Genomic DNA, 19,436 nt, shown 5'->3' with positions numbered 1-19,436 from the left:
AGTTCCCAATTAAAATCAGAATCGGAATGTTAATGGGATTTGAACATTATCTGAAAATCTAGATTGGATTTTAAGAGACTACAGCATCTATTCACTTCATAAAATTAGAATGAAAATGGAATCCCCTCCAATTAAATAATCATCCATTTTTATATCTACTTTGGAGTTCCACTGTCTCCGATCAAATATGCTCTTAACTCAGCGGTCTCCCTCTCTTTTTTCCATCATTCTAATCATCACATAGTGAAGCACAGACGTAGTCATCTGGACTGCCATCAATATAACCTTTGTCTAAGATACCCACACTCTACTGTACGATGTAACGTCTAAAAGCAAAAGTAAAGCCAGAGTATGAGACGTATGGATTGGGGATGCTGGCCTTGGGGAGGAGGGTGACGTGGCTAACCGATCACCCAGTCAAAGCATGCAAAAAATTTTTGTTATGGGCATCAAGACTGCCATCCATGCATAAAACTTTTTAACAAAAACATCCCGTTCTCCGGTCAAAAGTTACATAGCAAAAATAACTTAGGCACACTCTTTGGGTGTAACACCCTCTTCTTAGGTGATTATTCACCCACCAAATGGTTTTGATGTGGGGGTTGTCTTTTCTTGCAGTTCTTTTGTGAGTCTCAAAAGCAATCATGTCTATGAGGAAAAGGTGGCACACTACATGATACCCATATAGATTTTGCCCAAATTAAGGAATTAAGATATCAAGCATCAGAACTTTTTATGGGCGGAGGAGAATTAGTTTGACTGTTTTGAGAGTTACCTAGCCCATACAAACAGAGAGTTTCCTAAATTCTAATCATTTATGAAAATTTGTATGAGGAGTAAACATTAGCTGAAGCTAACAATATTTACACGCCACCTACTCGATTTGAAAACCACCGTAACAATTCTTTGCTAACTGTTCTCTGTTTAAACTGATTTTGTCAGTAGAAATTTTGATGGAGCATGAAGGCAAAAGATTTTTTTGGACCAATTAATACACTTGAGTGAGGATTTTTATTTTTTTTTTTAACATACTAAATTATGATTCGCATATATCTCAGTGTCACAAGTACACAGCCAATAGTTTTCTTAAGTCCTCTTTACAGGTCTTCAGACTTCAATCAACAGATATGCAATCGCTTCTGAATTTTGGGTGTATAAAGATTATTGGGTGGATAATCTTAGAATCACAAATTATGAAAATGTTCACTTAATAACTATTTGCCTTTCATTTCTTTTCCTTTTTCTTTTCCTACTCCAGTCAATCTGGACAACCATTTGTTGAATCTGCTATCTAGAAGAAACTCTGCCCCAAAATAAGAAACAGAAAAGATAGATTTGCTGAGTGCCTGTGGATAAGATGCTAGTCCAAGTCATCATCAGGTTTAAGAAAACATACAATCATGAATCCAAGAAGGCCAAAAGAGTACATGTAAGCATGTAAGTAGGGAGCCTCAATTTTGAATAGATGAACAACACCTCGAGCCACAAACTTTACATGGGTAACACTGATCAGGTTCATCAATCAATCATCATAATCATAGTCATTAATACATCATCATAAACCATTAATATATGTCACGCCCCCGACCGAGATTTTGAATCGAGGGTCATGGCAACCGCCGCATACTCATAGAAAACTCTTCCCATAAGCATGCAAGGCATCTTATCATACTATCCTAAAACAACAGCGGAATAATTAGTCAACAATTTAAATCTAAAATATAACGACCTAAATTTTTCTTTAATATCTCAATAAATTCAACAACAATTCAAAGGCTTTGCATCAAATTCAATAAGCCTTTCAACCTAAAATAAAAGTATGAAAGATTCTGCTTCTGATCACTTTCCATTATATCTTGTATCATCTTAATTCTCAACATCTGTAAAAAAGTAAAATAGAAGGTAATGAGCTAGACAGCCCAGTAAGCATGATCACTTCAACAATTTCATCGCATTTAGTAAATAATCATTTATAAAAATAAGCATATAGAGTTCATCCAATTCGAAATCAATTTCAATTATTGCAATATAATTATGCAAATTTATTTCTTTTTCAAAAATTCAAGTTTCTTTCCAATTTCAATATTCTTTTGTTCTTCAATTTCTTTTCGTCAACCATGAGCTATGACCCATATTTTTCCTGTGCAGGGTCATAATACCGCGTATCTGCTTGCGGTAGCTAGCGAATCATCTGGCAGCCATGTCTTTGGAACCGCTGGTCTCGCTGGCGGTTTGTCGCTGGTCTCTCTGGCGACATTCGCTGGTCCTGGCTGGCGACATAAATCCCTCAGGACAATCAATTGCCAACGTATATGCCCCCATTGGCAGGGTCCTTTACATAGTCAGGTTGTTCAATTCTTATTGTTTCTTATATCATAATTCTTCATAAATCATGTTTCATATTCTAATTTCGATAATAAAAAACATATAATCATGTGTATCGAAATCAATCAATATAATGCATCATGAAATCAAATATTTCAATCATACTTCATCATAAACATTTCAAATAAGATATTTTCATAACAAAATACCATTCATCCAATTCATGCATCGTTTCACAAATCATGTCAGAAAATACATTATAATTTTGCCGATAAATCTAGAAAAAGTGAAACATTACTTACCTCGAACGCATTCCAATAAATCCACATAATTCTATAAATTTTCTTCCAAAAATTCTGTTCGTAGATCATATCGCGATATCCCATGATCAAACATCCACAATCCTATACAGAATCAATTTCAATAATTAGAAAGAATACGAATACCATATTTCAACGGTTTAGATTGGGTCCGATCATCTAATTTCATCTAATCAAAATCTAATTAGGACCTAAACGATCCAAAGTTTGACTATCAGATCAAATCGGATTCGAAGTGATAGGACGAGGTTTCTTCATCGATTTCATAAAATCAAGTGAGAGAGAAAATCAGAGGAGAGAGAATTCATGAGGTACAATTCGAATTGATCAGGTGACACAATCCAACATTACGATTGGTCCAATATCTCAATTGGTGAAATCAACATGATCAAATCAAGTCATGGCTAGATCGAAATCATGGATGATCAAATCTAAAGATTCATGGTCTGATTAAGGTGGGTGCCAGTACGCTGTCTGACAATCATAGATCAGGTTCTTCATTAAATCAGATCAGACTTATTAAAAGAAATTTCTTCATTCACTAACCTTTTTAGAGAGAGAATCAATCAAGAGAGAGAAAATTTAGAGAGAGAAAATTTAGAGAGAGAAAACTCATCTTGAATTCTTCAGACAATATGATTCAACAAATTCTGATCGATCAGATCAAATCATGCTAAAATTATCATGTGGATAATTCAATAAGATCATGAGAAATAAAATCTAAAAATACCTGATCTGATCAAAGTGGATGTCGGTGTATCGTCCGACGATCACAGATCAAAAATCCATACGAGAATCATTTAAATTCATCATCATTCTTCTCAAAATTTAAAAATCTTAGGAGAGAGAAATAATCTAGAGAAGATTCTAGAGAGAGAAAGTAGAGAGAGAAAGTCCAATTCTAGAGAGAGAAAATACTAGTTCAGCTGAAGAGAGAGAGGGAAGAGAGAGAAACTCTCTTTCTCATATTTTATTATTTATATCATTATTTATTAATTAATTTAATATTTTTTCTTTTCTTCTTCTCTCTCTTTTTTTTTCTTTTTCTTCACGGAAGAGAGAGGAGAAAATCCTATTTATTATATTATATTATTATATTATTTTTCTTCTTTCTTTTTTTTTTCTTTTCTTTTCTTTTCTTTTTCTTCTTTTTCTTTTCTTTTCTTTTCTTTTCTCTTCTTCTTTTCTTTTTCTTTTTCTTTTCCTTCTTCTTCTTCTTCTTTTCTTTTCTTCTTCCCGTGGACTTGTTTTGGGCTGAAACAGGGGACCTTGAGGTCCCCTCGTTGGGTGGCCGGCCGCGGCGCAGCCGGCGTGGGCGCCGCAGGAGAGAGACGATCCGCGGCAGAAGGAGGCCAAACCGGTGGTCGACGGTGACCACCGCGACGGAAAAATGGCAAAAAAAAAGATTCTTCCGCAACAAAATCCGGCGACTTCGGTCGCCGGCGAGCGTGCACATCGGCACGGGAAGGAAGGGGGGAGAGAGGAAGGGAGGAAGCTTACCTCCGACGCCGGCGAGGCTTTTCCGCGAGAAATTGGATGGCACAGGACGGGTCTCCGTGAAAATTTCCGCGATTGCCGCCGTTTTGCCCCGGATTCTTTGGTAGGAAGAAGGGAGAAGGGTCTCCCCTTTAAATAGAACCAAAGGAGAGGAGTTTGACTCCTCTCCGGTGAGGTTTCCGACTCCGATTAGGAGCCGGTCGGAGAAGAAGACTCCCTGTGGGAGTCTTCATCATTTTTTTTTTTTGGTTTGTTTGGGCTGGCTGGGCTATCACATTCTTCCCTCTAAAAGAAATTTCGTCCTCGAAATTTTTCTTGCTTGAGTCTTCATAGTTTCTTACTTGAATCTCATCCACAAATATTCTAATTCTTGATATAAATTCATTCTTAAATCATTTCATAAGAAAAAGTGGTACATCAAATATCTATCTGAAACGGAACCTTCATTTTCTTATTTATCAAGATCCACGTCTCAAAGATTTTCAATGTTTCAAGATTTCAAAATTATGATCTTATTTCTGTAAAAATTAATTCAATATCTCATGACTCAAATTAAAATCAAATCTATCTCTTGTGAATAGAAAAAGGTCAATGTCTCTATTCTTGCATAAGAACTTCATTCATCATCATTCATTCATTTATTTATTTATTTCAAAATATTAACCACTCTTAATTTAACCCATCATAAGATAGGAAAATATACTTCTATGAATCATATGATGACATCCTCAATCAATCAAAATTAAAATATTTTCTCTTATTCGTACTTTCAAAGGTTGAAGATTTCAATCTCATTCTCGAACTTTTGATATTTTATTCTGATGCAACTTCATCATTAAGTCATTTCATAAAGATCAATATCACCATTGTTGATTGAATCAATATCACTATTTCTAGTCATCGAAATTTTCTTACTCAAACCCTCAAACTCTTAAATATTCTAATTCTTGAAAAATTTTATCATTAAGTCATTCCATAATAAAAATCAATAACTCAAAAATTGATCTAAATCAAAACTATATTTTTCTTATAATCAAAATCAATGTCTCTATTCTAAGTAAGTATATCAATTTTCTTTATCTAAACATTAACAACTCTTAATTAATCGATTCATTATCAAATTATAAATAACTCCAATCATCTTTTGTAGAACAATCGTCAATATCAATAGATAACCTCAATCTTTTTCATTCAGTCAGAAATAATAATAATCAAAAGAGTTCTAACTTCAAATTTCATTATACCCTGGATAAATATTTGAGTATAATAATCTAAGATCAAAATCATCATTCGATAAAACAATCTCAAATTCTTTCTAATAAATAGAGAATTATAAAATTTAATTCTAGGATAGAAAAAATTTATCTCTAAATATTCTAAATCTAAAATCAAAAATCAAAGGTCCACTCATCCTAGAATTAGGATGCTAATTATTTTTGTAGCATAGTAGGTGGAAGCTCTACTTTTAAAAATCACATTAGGATATCTAAAATAATTCAAAATTTTAAAATATTATTCTTTCTAATATCAATAAATTTTTGTATCAAACCATATCATTTATCATAATTCTTTGACTCAAAGAATCAACATTCCTGACTTACTCAAAGTAATCCAGATTACCATGCTTCCGCTGCGCACTCTGATCTAACAATCAAAATTTCTTAGGTTCACCAAAAAAAGTTTGATCAAATTATTTTTTATCCAAAAATTTAAATTTCAATTGAAATCAAAGATTAACTTTCGATTCTCATTCATACTTTACTGGTGTACAATAATCTTGATTAACCCTTGAGTCCAATATCATATTTAAACCATCATATAGATTTACTATAATCAATATGAATCAAATCTCAATTCTCATATCAATTCAATTCGATAATTTTCAAACCAAAAATCTTTATAAGTCAAATCAACGAGAAAATCTTCGATGCTCCATCAAATTTGGACATAATCTGAATATATATGAATTTCAAATCATTATTATTATTTTTTTTTCTAAAATTTCTATCATCAGAATCTTCAATATCTATCAAATATCCTTTCATAACAATCATACAAGCTTCAAAAATCAAATCTCCATTTAATAGTAGATTCAATTAGGACCTCGTTAACAAAAGCAAAGGAACTCCATATCAATTCCTAAATCCAAAATTTCTAAATTATAAATTCACATGGATCCCTTAATCTGAAATAAATATAAATCAGATCTTTTATCTTAATCTGAAGATATCAATTTTTCATTAACAACCTCAACAATAATATCAGAAAATCTCTTGATCAACTTAGATACGAAATCTTTAAATTAAAATTTCATACACATCATGTAGTCTCCAAGAGACATAATAAGATCCATTATTTAGATCTAAGGATGATGATTAAAGCTTCCAGTATGATGAATTCTACAATCTCAAAATCAATTTCATCAATAAGAAATAGGTTTCTTTGCAATATCCTCAAATATATTCATCTAATATGCCACTTTATATATAATCCACATACCAAATTCAATTTCGATAAATATTCCAATCAAGCATCATAAAAGATTTTTCTTAGCCCATTCTGGAATAATATTTTATTATCAAATCTTTATCTTGCCAATAATAGTCAACTTCTCAACTAGAAGTAATATCATATATTATTCTCACATCGAATTTGAACTTACGATTACACTTGAATAACCAATGATCAAATTAATAACCATAATGCACAATAAAATTTTATATCAATCCTTTTGTGATTACTTTCGATCAAGATCTAACTAATCATATCATGATCAATAGATCATCCATCATATTTCAAATTCTATATTATAATCTCTTGTGATCCTTTATACATAATCTCAATGTTTAATCAAAATTTATAAATATTTCTCCCACTACAATCATCAAAGATCTACACTATAATGTCCCTGGTGTCTATCCACTTACACCCATTCTATATCTGATTCTATGTTTCATAATTCATCCACTTATGCTCTGATACCACTTTAATTGTCACGCCCCCGACCCGAGATTTTGAATCGAGGGTCATGGCAACCGCCGCATACTCATAGAAAACTCTTCCCATAAGCATGCAAGGCATCTTATCATACTATCCTAAAACAACAGCGGAATAATTAGTCAACAATTTAAATCTAAAATATAACGACCTAAATTTTTTCTTTAATATCTCAATAAATTCAACAACGATTCAAAGGCTTTGCATCAAATTCAATAAGCCTTTCAACCTAAAATAAAAGTATGAAGATTCTGCTTCTGATCACTCTTCCATTCATATCTTGTATCATCTTAATTCTTCAACATCTGTAAAAACAGTAAAATAGAGGTAATGAGCTAGACAGCCCAGTAAGCAATGATCACTTCAACAGATTTCATCAGGCATTTAAGTAAATAATCATTTATAAAATAAGCATATAGAGTTCATCAATTCGAAATCAATTTCAATTATGCAATATAATTCATGCCAAATTCATTTCTTTTTCGAAAATTCAAGTTTCTTTCGATTTCAATTTCTTTTGTTCTTCAATTTTTTTCGTCAACCATGAGCTATGACCATATTTTTCCTGTGGCAGGGTCATAATACCGCGTATCTGCTTGCGGTAGGCTGCGAATCATCTGGCAGCCATGTCCTTTGGAACCGCTGGTCTCGCTGGCGGTTTGTCGCTGGTCTCTCTGGCGACATGTCGCTGGTCTCGCTGGCGACATAAACCCTCAGGACAATCAATTGCCAACGTATATGCCCCCATTGGCAGGGTCCTTTACATAGTCAGGTTGTCAATTCTTATTGTTTCTTATATCATAATTCTTCATAAATCATGTTTCATATTCTAATTTCGATAATAAAATATAATCATGTAGTATCGAAATCAATCAATATAATGCATCATGAAATCAATATTCAATCATGCTTCATCATAACATTTCAAATAAGATATTTTCATAACAAAATACCATTCATCCAATTCATGCATCGTTTCACAAATCATGTCAGAAATACATTATAATTTACCGATAAATCTAGAAAAAGTGAAACATTACTTACCTCGAACGCATTCCAATAAATCCACATAATTCTATAAATTTTCTTTCAAAAATTCTGTTCGTAGATCATATCGCGATATCCCATGATCAAACATCCACAATCCTATACAGAATCAATTTCAATAATTAGAAAGAATACGAATACCATATTTCAACGGTTTAGATTGGGTCCGATCATCTAATTTCATCTAATCAAAATCTAATTAGGACCTAAACGATCCAAAGTTTGACTATCAGATCAAATCGGATTCGAAGTGATAGGACCGAGGTTTCTTCATCGATTTCATAAAATCAAGTGGAGAGAGAAAATCAGAGGAGAGAGAATTCATGAGGTACAATTCGAATTGATCAGGTGACACAATCCAACATTACGATTGGTCCAATATCTCAATTGGTGAAATCAACATGATCAAATCAAGTCATGGCTAGATCGAAATCATGGATGATCAAATCTAAAGATTCATGGTCTGATTAAGGTGGGTGCCAGTACGCTGTCTGACAATCATAGATCAGGTTCTTCATTAAAATCAGATCAGACTTATTAAAAGAAATTTCTTCATTCACTAACCTTTTTTTTAGAGAGAGAATCAATCAAGAGAGAGAGAGAAAATTCTAGAGAGAGAAAACTCATCTTGAATTCTTCAGACAATATGATTCAACAAATTCTGATCGATCAGATCAAATCATGCTAAAATTATCATGTGGATAATTCAATAAGATCATGAGAAATAAAATCTAAAAATACCTGATCTGATCAAAGTGGATGTCGGTGTATCGTCCGACGATCACAGATCAAAAATCCATTACGAGAATCATTTAAATTCATCATCATTCTTCTCAAAATTTAAAAATCTTAGGAGAGAGAAATAATCTAGAGAGAGATTCTAGAGAGAGAAAGTAGAGAGAGAAAGTCCAATTCTAGAGAGAGAAAATACTAGTTCAGGCTGAAGAGAGAGAGGGAAGAGAGAGAAACTCTCTTTCTCATATTTTATTATTTATATCATTATTTATTAATTAATTTAATATTTTTTTTTCTTTTCTTTCTCTCTCTCTTTTTTTTTCTTTTTCTTCACGGAAGAGAGAGGAGAAAATCCTATTTATTATTATTATATTATTATATTATTATTTTTCTTCTTTCTTTTTTTTTTTTTCTTTTTCTTTTCTTTTTCTTCTTTTCTTTCTTTTTCTTCTTTTTTTTCTTTTCCTTCTTCTTCTTTTCTTTTCTTTTCTTTTCCTTCTTCTTCTTCTTTTTCTTTTCTTCTTCCCGTGGACTTGTTTTGGGCTGAAACAGGGGACCTTGAGGTCCCCGTTGGTGGCCGGCCGGCGGCGCAGCCGGCGTGGGACGACCGTCGGCAGAGAGGAGACGATCCGACGGCAAGGGGGCCAAACCGGTGGTCGACGGTGACCACCGGCGACGGAAAAATGGCAAAAAAAAATTCTTCCGCAACAAAATCCGGCACTTCGGTCGCCGGCGAGCGTGCACATCGGCACGGGAAGGAAGGGGGAGGAGAGAGGAAGGGAGGAAGCTTACCTCCGACGCCGGCGAGGCTTTTCCGGCGAGAAATTGGATGGCACAAGGACGGGTCTCCGTGAGAAATTTCGCGATTGCCGCCGTTTTGCCCCGGGATTCTTTGGTAGGAAGAAGGGAGAAGGGTCTCCCCTTTAAATAGAACCAAAGGAGAGGAGTTTGACTCCTCTCCGGTGAGGTTTCCGACTCCGATTAGGAGCCGGTCGGGAGAAGAAGACTCCCTGTGGGAGTCTTCATCATTTTTTTTTTTGGTTTGTTTGGGGCTGGCTGGGCTATCACACTCGAGGTCTCTGCCCAAGGCCTTGGTTGCATGGGAATGTCTGCTTCTTCGGGCTTCCAAAACCTGATCCTGAAATGATTGCACTCATCCACCATGCAGTCAACGCCGGTGTCACCTTCCTCAACACCGCCGACGTCTATGGCCCCTTCACCAATGAGCTCCTCCTTGGCAAGGTCCCTTCTTCATTCCAATTTCCCCCCCTATTTTTTTTTCTTTTATAGTTTAGATGTGTTGGATGGGTGATCCTTGATATAATGATAAGATTGCTCTATTATGATCGATATGTTACGGGTTTGAAACATAGAAATAGCCTCTTTCTATATAGAGATATAGCTGCTGTTGGGGGGATACCCACCGACCGACCGACCGACTGTCGGAGGCCCGACCGACTGGCAGCCCGACCGACTGACGGCCCGACCGACTGGCGACGACCGACTGGCGCCGACCGACTCCGACGGACGACTCCGACTGGCCGATAGACCGAGCCGATCGTCGGTCGGAGCGACCGACTGACGGATGCCATCAGCGCTAATAACCGCCGTTCAACGGTCCATCGCCGACTGGGAATATGTCGGGCGATCCATCCCGACCGACTGAACCCAGAGGTCTGATGGCCGACTCACATGAAACTCGCCGACCGACGGAGGGGCCCGACGCCACTCAGCTGGCTACCGACCTAGGGTCGGTCGACTCCTCCGATCGCCGTACAGCCGCCAGACCTTGTCAGCTCTGACACGGACATGCGGCGCGGTTACTAGGGGCATTGTCCCGCCGAGGCATGTCAACCCTGTGATTGGATAGCCACACGGCGACATGACATTTCACGGCGACTCTGACAGTCCACAGTGAGTTGACAGTTCCTCACTTGTCCGCGCCATTAATGACGGTGCCATACCGTGCTCCACTATATAAACCGGGGAAGGCAACAGTGCAAGGATGGATCCGCTCCGTCTCTCCTAAAAATGCAGCTCGCTCCTCTCTCTCTCTCTCTCTCTCTCAGAGCTCTCTGTCTACATTTCACTGTTGCCCAGTCACCTCTCTGACTTGACCGTCGGAGGGTCCCCGCCGGAGCCGCCTCCGGTCAGTGCGGACTTCCTTTTGCAGGTGCACGCTTCCCGACGATCGAACGACGAGGCGATTGGCCGCAACAGATTGGCGCGCCAGGAAGGGACAGCATGACAAAGACAAGAGCTCAACGATCGAGAGTCACTGGGGTCGGCCAGGCGCTCTTCCCACCGGGAAGAGGCCTCCCCGCCACCACCGGCGGCGGAGCCCAGCTCTCCGCGCCCTGCAGTGACCACGGAGGCCAGATTGCGGCCATCGTACGGCAGATGACCGTACTGACCGACGCAGTCAAAAGCCTCCAGCAGCAACCGGCGGCCCGACCTATGCCTTCCAGGAGCAGCCGCCGACGACCGCGCCGATCCCTGTCGCCTCCATACGAGCGCCCCAACAGCGCTCCACGGAGAAGAGGAGGGACGACCATGGCGCGACGACCGACGGTCCCAGCGGCCCTCTCCCTCCCCGTTGGAACGGGCAAGGAAGGAGAAACGGCCGCGCACACCGTCGGCCTCCCTCTCAGAGTCCTCCGGAGACTCCACTCCCGGGGTCTCCCAGCATCGACGAGCGGATGACTACGAGCGACGGTTCGAGGAAATCGACCGCCGACTCGCCCAACTGCAGACGGACGGCCAGAAGTCTTCCAACGACGTCGACTTCAGACCGCCCAACCTCTCTCCCGACTGGTCCTCGACGAGCCGATTCCCAGTCGGTTCAAGATGCCGCACGTGGAGCCATACGACGGCTCCACCGACCCAGTCGACCATCTCGAGAGCTATAAAGCTCTCATGACGATCCATGGGGCAACCGACGCTCTTTTTTGCATCGACTTCCCCGCCACACTCCGCAAGGCTGTCAGGGCTTGGTACTCCGGTCTCCGATCGGGTAGTATCCATTCCTTCGGGCAGCTCGAGCACTCGTTCGTGGCCCATTTCAGTACCAGCCGAAAGCCACCGCGAACGTCGGACAGCCTTTTCTCCCTCAAGCAGGGGGAAAACGAGATGCTCCGACACTTCGTGACGCGATTCAACGCGGCCACGCTCGAGGTCCGAGACCTCAACGAAGACATGGCTGTCTCAGCCATGAAGCGGGGCTTGAGGGCGTCCCGATTCACTTATTCTCTGGACAAGACCCTCCTCCGGACTTATGCCGAGCTACTGGAGCGCGCGTACAAGTATATGCGCGCGGACGAAGGAGCGTCCGACCGACGCTTGGCCGAGCCCAGAGGCCCGAAAGAGAAGCGGAGGAAAGTCGGGAGCCCGCCGAACCAAGCAGGCCCCCGACCGATAGTCGGGTCTCACCGCCCCGACGAATCCAAAAGCCACACCGGCAGCAGACTCCGAGGCCGGTACGCCCCAGGTACGATTCCTACACTCCTCTCTCCGCTCCCCGTGCGCAGATTTGATGGAGATCGAGGGAGAGGAATACCTGCGACGTCCTCCGCCTCTGAAGGCAAAAGGCCTCGACCGTCGGAAGTACTGCCGGTTCCACCGAAGCCACGGCCACGACACAGAGCGGTGCATCCAGTTGAAGGATGAGATTGAAAATCTCATCCGCCGGGGGTACCTCGGCAAATTCCGGAAGGGTCCGCCGACCCAACCAGTTGCCGATCGACGCCCCAGCCGACTGAAGAGCGGCGACCAACCAGCCGACGGCCGGAGTCATCAACATGATCTCCAAGCGGCTGGCCCGGGACGTCTGCAGGAGGGGAGCCGACGAAAAGGCCACGCCCGGACGACGTAATCACCTTCGCAGAAGACGACGTTCAGGGCATCCAGACTCCCCATGACGATGCTGTTGTTGTGTCAGCGACAATAGCCAATTATGATGTAAAACGAATTTTTGTTGATAATGGAAGTTCGACAAATGTTTTGTTTTACTCGACCTTCTCCCGAATGCGACTGTCAACTGACCGACTCAAGAGGGTCTCCATGCCCTTGATCGGCTTTGCCGGAGACACCGTCACGACAGAAGGAGAAATCACCCTGCCCGTAACGGTCGGCACCGAACCACGGCAAAGCACGGTCTCCCTCACTTTCGCGGTCGTCCAAGTTCCTTCGGCTTACAACGCCATACTTGGACGACCCGGATTGAACGCCCTTAAAGCGATCGTCTCGACGTACCATCTCCTTGTTCGGTTCCCGACCAAAAATGGAATCGGGGAGATGCGCGGAGATCAACAGCTCGCCCGACGATGCTTCCAAATCTCCGCTCAAAGCAACGAGTCAAAGGGTTCTCTGACGATCGACAAGCTGGACCAACGGGAGGAGGAAGAACGGGGTTCGCTGGCCGAGCAGCTCGAGGCGATCCCGATAGGAGAAAATCCCGACAGGAAAGTTTGGGTCGGGTCTCAATTGCCCGACCCCGAACGATGCCGACTGACGGAGCTGCTGACGGCCAACGCCGACATATTTGCTTGGTCGGCAGCAGACATGTCGGGCATCCCTCCAGAAATAATAACTCACCGACTCAACATCGACCCGACGATGAAGCCGGTGAGGCAGAAGAAAAGGTCCTTCGCCCCAGAGAGGCAGAGGGCCATCGACGAAGAAGTGGACAAGCTACTCGAAGCAGGCTTCATTCGGGAATCCACGTATCCCGATTGGCTCGCCAATGTTGTCATGGTCAAGAAAGCCAACGGAAAGTGGAGGATTTGCATCGACTATACCGACCTAAACCGAGCCTGTCCGAAGAATAGCTTCCCACTTCTGAAGATCGACCAGCTGGTGGATGCGACGTCCGGATTTTGACTGCTCAGCTTTATGGACGCCTTCGCCGGATACAACCAGATCCGGATGGCACCTGAAGACGAGGAGCACACCGCGTTCGTGACTCCCAAGGGCCTCTACTGCTACAGGGTGATGCCCTTCAGATTGAAGAACGCCGGCGCCACCTACCAGCGACTCGTCAATAAGGTCTTCAAAGATCAGATCGGGCGCAACATGGAAGTGTACGTGGACGACATGCTGGTGAAAAGCACGCAGATCTCGGACCACGTTCAGGATCTCGAGGAGACCTTTCGCACCCTTCGACGACACCGAATGAAGCTCAACCCGACCAAATGTGCTTTCGGGGTGATCTCAGGGAAGTTCTTCGGATTCCTCGTTTCTCAGAGAGGGATCGAGGCCAACCCTGAGAAAATAAAGGCAATCCTCGACATGCGTCATCCGAACACCAAGAAGGAGGTCCAACAGCTGAATGGAAGAATCGTCGCTCTTAGCCGATTCATTTCCCGATCAGCTGAAAGGTGCCTCCCGTTCTTCAAGATTCTGCGTCAAGCGAACGGTTTCTCTTGATCGGATGAGTGCGAACAGGCCTTCGAAGACCTGAAAAGGTACTTGGCTTCCCCGCCGCTGCTCGTAAAGCCGCAGGTCGGGGAGACCTTGTATCTCTACTTGGTCACGTCTTCCGAGGCGATCAGTTCGGTGCTCGTTCGAAAAAATGAGTGCCGAACTCATCAGCCCATCTACTACACCAGCAAAGTGCTCCACGGTGCCGAAGCCAGATACTCGGAGACGGAAAAGATGATTTTCGCCCTGACCGTCTTCGCGCAACGGCTCCGACCATACTTCCAGGCCCATGCCATAGTGGTGCTCTCCAACCAGCCCCTGAGGGCAATTTTGCACCGACCGGATACGTCCGGACGACTGGCCAAGTGGGCGATGAAGCTCAGCGAGTTCGACATTCAGTACCGACCAAGGCCTGCCCTGAAGGCCCAGGTCTTGGCCGACTTCATCGTCGAATGCCCGACGACCGACCAAGGGTCGGGAGCTGAAGACCCGGGACGAGATGCGGTCTCTGAGCCAGACCCGATCTCCACCTGGGTACTCCACATCGACGGAGCCTCGAATGCTCAGGGAAGCGGGGCCGGGCTCCTGCTCACGAATTCGGATGGGGTGGTCGCCGAGTACGCCCTCCGGTTCGATTTCAAGGCCTCCAACAATCAAGCCGAATACGAGGCACTCCTCGCTGGCTTGAGGATGGCGAAGGAGCTGGGCATCGACAGCCTCTGGGCATTCTCCGACTCTCAGCTGATCGTGGGGCAGGTCAAGGGCGACTTCGAGGCGCGAGATCCGACCATGATCAAGTACCTTCAGAAAGTGAAGGACCTCGTGGCACGCCTCGAGTATTTCGAGATCTCCCACATCCCCAGGTCGGAGAACGCCCGTGCCGACGCACTCTCCAGATTGGCGACGTCGGCCTACGACTCTTTGGGTCAGACATTCATCGAAAACCTCCAGCAGCCGAGCATCGATTGGGTCGAAGAAGTACAGCAGTTAACGTCCGAACCAAGTTGGATGGACCCGATCGTCCGGTACCTGACCGATGGGATCAGTCCCGAAGATCCCGCGGAGGCCAAGCGACTCCGATGGTCGGCGTCGCAATATGTGATCATGGACGGCCGACTCTACAAAAGGTCGTTTTTTCTCCCTTTGCTCAGGTGCTTGGGGCCGACCGACGCCGACTACGCTCTCCGAGAGGTTCACGAAGGAATTTGCGGGAACCACTTGGGGGGCAAGTCCCTAGCCTTCAAGGTCCTGCGACAAGGCTACTACTGGCCGACCATGAAGAAGGATGCGGCAGAGTTGGTCCGGAGGTGCGAGCCATGCCAAAAGTATGCCAATATTCAGCACCAACCGGCCAGCCAAATCGCTCCCATTGTCGCTCCGTGGCCCTTCTCCCAGTGGGGAGTCGACATTCTCGGCCCATTCCCACCAGCATCGGGCCAGAGGAAGTTCATCTCATCGTCATCGACTACTTCACGAAGTGGGTCGAGGCTGAGCCCTTGGCGCAGATCACCGAGCGGAAGATGGAGGACTTCATCCAAAAGTCCATCATCTTCAGGTTCGGATTGCCGCACACCATCATCACCGACAACGGACGGCAATTCGACAACCAAGACTTCAGAGACTTCTGCGCCAGGTTCCACATCCGGCATCGATTGACTTCGGTCGGGCATCCTCAGTCCAACGACGAGGTTGAGGTGACCAGCCGAACCTTGCTCCACGGACTCAAGACCCGACTCAATGAAGCCAAAGGTCTCTGGGTCGACGAGCTGGGCTCCGTTCTGTGGGCTTACCGAACGACCCCCCGCGTCCCGACCGGGGAGTCACCGTTCAGTTTGGCCTACGGGACAGAGGGTATGATCCCGCTCGAGATTGGCCTGCCATCTTCAAGAGTCGAGCAATACCAAGAGGCGAACAACTCCGAGAGTCGGAGGGCCGACCTCGACCTCCTCCCCGAGCTACGAGACGAGGCCCGAATCCGAATGGCTTCATACCGACAGAGGGTCGTCCGGTATTACAACGCCAAGGTCAGACCGAAGCTTTTCAGGCCTGGCGACCTGGTCTTGAGGAAGGCGGAAGTGTCGAAGCCCTTGGACCAAGAGAAGTTGGCTCCCAACTGGGAAGGACCCTACAAGGTTGCAGACACCTACGGGCCGAGGGCCTATCGGCTGGAGACCCTTGAGGGGAAGTCCATTCCCCGAACTTGGAACGCCGACAACTTAAAGCTTTATTACCAGTGAATTTTGTAATTCAATAGTCGGAATACAAGTTCAGTTTGAAAGTTCGGAGTTTTAACTCTTCGACTAGTGATCGGCGCTCAGCCCCAATGTATCGACGTGGACCTAGCATCCACCTAAAACCGACAACCTTATCATCGGTAATGCATCGAACTCTTGCGAGGACCGACGCATCTACAATTACGGGAGTCGACACTCCTACGACAGTCGACGCCACATCGGACCCTTACAAGGACCGATGCATCTACAATGACGGGAGTTGACGCTCCTTCGACGATGCGTCGGACCCTCACAAGGGCTGACGGACTCTTATCAATGGGAGTTGCACTCCTTCGACTTTCGGCAACACATCCGCCCTTGACAAAGGCCGATGCATCTGTTGCGACGGGAGTTCATACTCCTTCTACGGTCAAATTTTTGGGCCGAACCATCGACCGACAGGCCGATCGGGCCCCGACCAAAGAGAGGCTAAAAGCCCACGCGACTGTCGTCGCGACTTCCGACCAGGCTACGACCGGTCGAGGGATATTCGGCTTACCACCGTCTATCGCACGACGCGACCTTAGTCACATCCACGACTTGCCGACCGACCTACGGTCGGCTGAACGATATTCGGCTTGCTACTGTATGTCGGAAGACACAGAACCCGATGCAAGAGCATGGGGACCCGACTTACTATCATTTCTCCGACACTGCACCGGACGACATTCGACTGAACGCATCTATGGAAGCCCGACTACCGAACCTTTACCAGGTTCGGTCGGCTCCCGACTCAACAGATGCACCCGACTGACGACTTTGGCTATCGAAAGCCGACCTAAAGTCGGAACGTATTCTACTTTCAGGGCTGCACAAGTTGTTGAAGTCTTACTGACTTACGTGAGTTAGCGACTTACTTAAGTTAGCGACTAACGTTCGACATCGCAGAAGTGTTCGGCATTCAAACAAAAGCAGAAAGGAAGAAATTTCATTCATTACTGAAAGGAAGTTACAAAGTCGGGTTGAAGCCCGATTACATATATTTTTTCAGAAAAAAAAAAAAAAAAGTAAAGGTAGTCGGCAGTGCCCGATCATCTGTCCTAGTCGATCTCTTCGACCGACGGAGGATCTGGGATGATCGGCGTCTCGGCCAAAAGCGGCGCTGGGTCGGCGGCCGAGGGAGGGGCTTCAGTCAGAAAGGGGACTTCGGTCGGCACCTGCTCCGGGACGGCTTCCTCCGCCACGACGATGCCTCCCGACGGCTGGTCGGCCATTTCCTCGGTTCCTTCCCCTTCGGCTCCTTCCTCCTCGCCTAACAGCGGGACGACGTGGCTGACGTCCAGCTCCGGGTACAAGGCGTGGACGGCATCCCGACCGTCTTCGAACCCGACCCGGTATGAGGCGAAGCCCGACTCGAGCATCTCCTCCCGGTATTGGTCGGAGGCCCAGAAGTCCTCTACCGCCCGATCGGCCGACTCTTTCGCCGACCTTGCCTCGTCCTCTGCACGGGCGAGCGACTCCCTCGCCGACTCCGCTTCGACCCTCGCCATTTCGACGTCGATCTGGACGATGGATAGCTCCTCTTCAGCTTCAGCGAGCTTCTCCAGGCTGACCCGAAGTTGCTCGCGTTCCCCTTGGAGTTCGGCGGTGGCGCCGTCTCGTTCGCGTCGAAGACGACGCACGGCCCGACCCTTGTGCCTGGCCTCCTTCTTGGCCGACCGAAGTTCGGACCCAAGCCGGGAGACCTCGTCGACTAACTTGGCCTCCCGGTCGGCCGATTGCTGAAGTTGGTCGGCCAACATTGCCCTCTCAGCTTCGGCCGCCGCCGACCTCTCCTTGAAGGCTGCCCGGATGTTGCCGAACCTTCGATACCCGACCTCCAGTTCGGACATCGTGAAGATCAGCTGCCGATGGAAAAAGCTTCGTCAGAATCGCATAACAAGAAAATTTTCTAAGGGAAAGAAGAAGTGATGCGAAGCTTACCTCAACCATCGTCGGGTAGAACCGAGACAGCATCTCGGTCACCTGTCGAGATCGCAGCGACTCTACGTCGGCTGGGAGGAGGATCCCTTGGCACAACCTCCTCGCAAGGTTGTGGTCGGCCAATGCCGACGCACCCTCGGGGTAGTATGCGCTGGGAGGCACCGAGCGGCTCCCCGACCTATCCTCCTCCGCGGGCTCCATCGGGGCTTTCCCCCGATCAGCTGCCCCGACCGACGGGACCGGCAGCGAGGGGACGCTGGAGTTTGATCCGGCGCCCCCCGTTGCGCCAACGGACGCCGCCGGACGATGTTCGGTTTCCCGAACGTCATCCGGCTCCACCCGCGCCGGCGAAGCCGCCGATGTTCCCTCGGCCGCCTCCTCAGTCGGCCTCTCCTCTATGTGGACCGTCGGAGCCGCGAGGGCTATTACCGGCTCTGACTGGTCGGTCGCCGATGCCTCGACGGTCGGCGGAGCTGGAGCTGGTTTTTTCGGAGGGTGCGAAGGGCCGGCCCCCGACGCTGGCCTCTTCCTCGTCGCAAACCGCCGAATCTCGGCGTCCGTCGGCCGCATCCTTGGTGGTGTCCCTGCAATACCGACAAAAATGTTAAAGACCGGACCAAGAGCCGAACAAAAAGAAAAGCCGGGAGATCGGGCGATACCTATTCGGGGGACCAGACTCAAGCCGGCATCATAGAGAGCTTGTTCGGTAACAAGCTCCCTCTGCTTCGGGACCGACATATCTTTCAGTCGGTGGAAGTCCTCCCGGTCGTCCGCCTCCACCCGACTGTTATCGTTGGCCTCGGTTCGGGGCACACCCCAGCGAGAAGGAAAGCCCCAAGGAGAAGAGGAGGAAACAAAGAAAAATTGGTTCTTCCACCCATGAATGGATGATGGAAGACCG

This window comes from Elaeis guineensis, chromosome 6, assembly GCF_000442705.2.
Source record: "Elaeis guineensis isolate ETL-2024a chromosome 6, EG11, whole genome shotgun sequence".
Taxonomy (NCBI): domain Eukaryota; kingdom Viridiplantae; phylum Streptophyta; class Magnoliopsida; order Arecales; family Arecaceae; genus Elaeis; species Elaeis guineensis.
Note: the sequence above shows the minus strand (reverse complement) of the source record.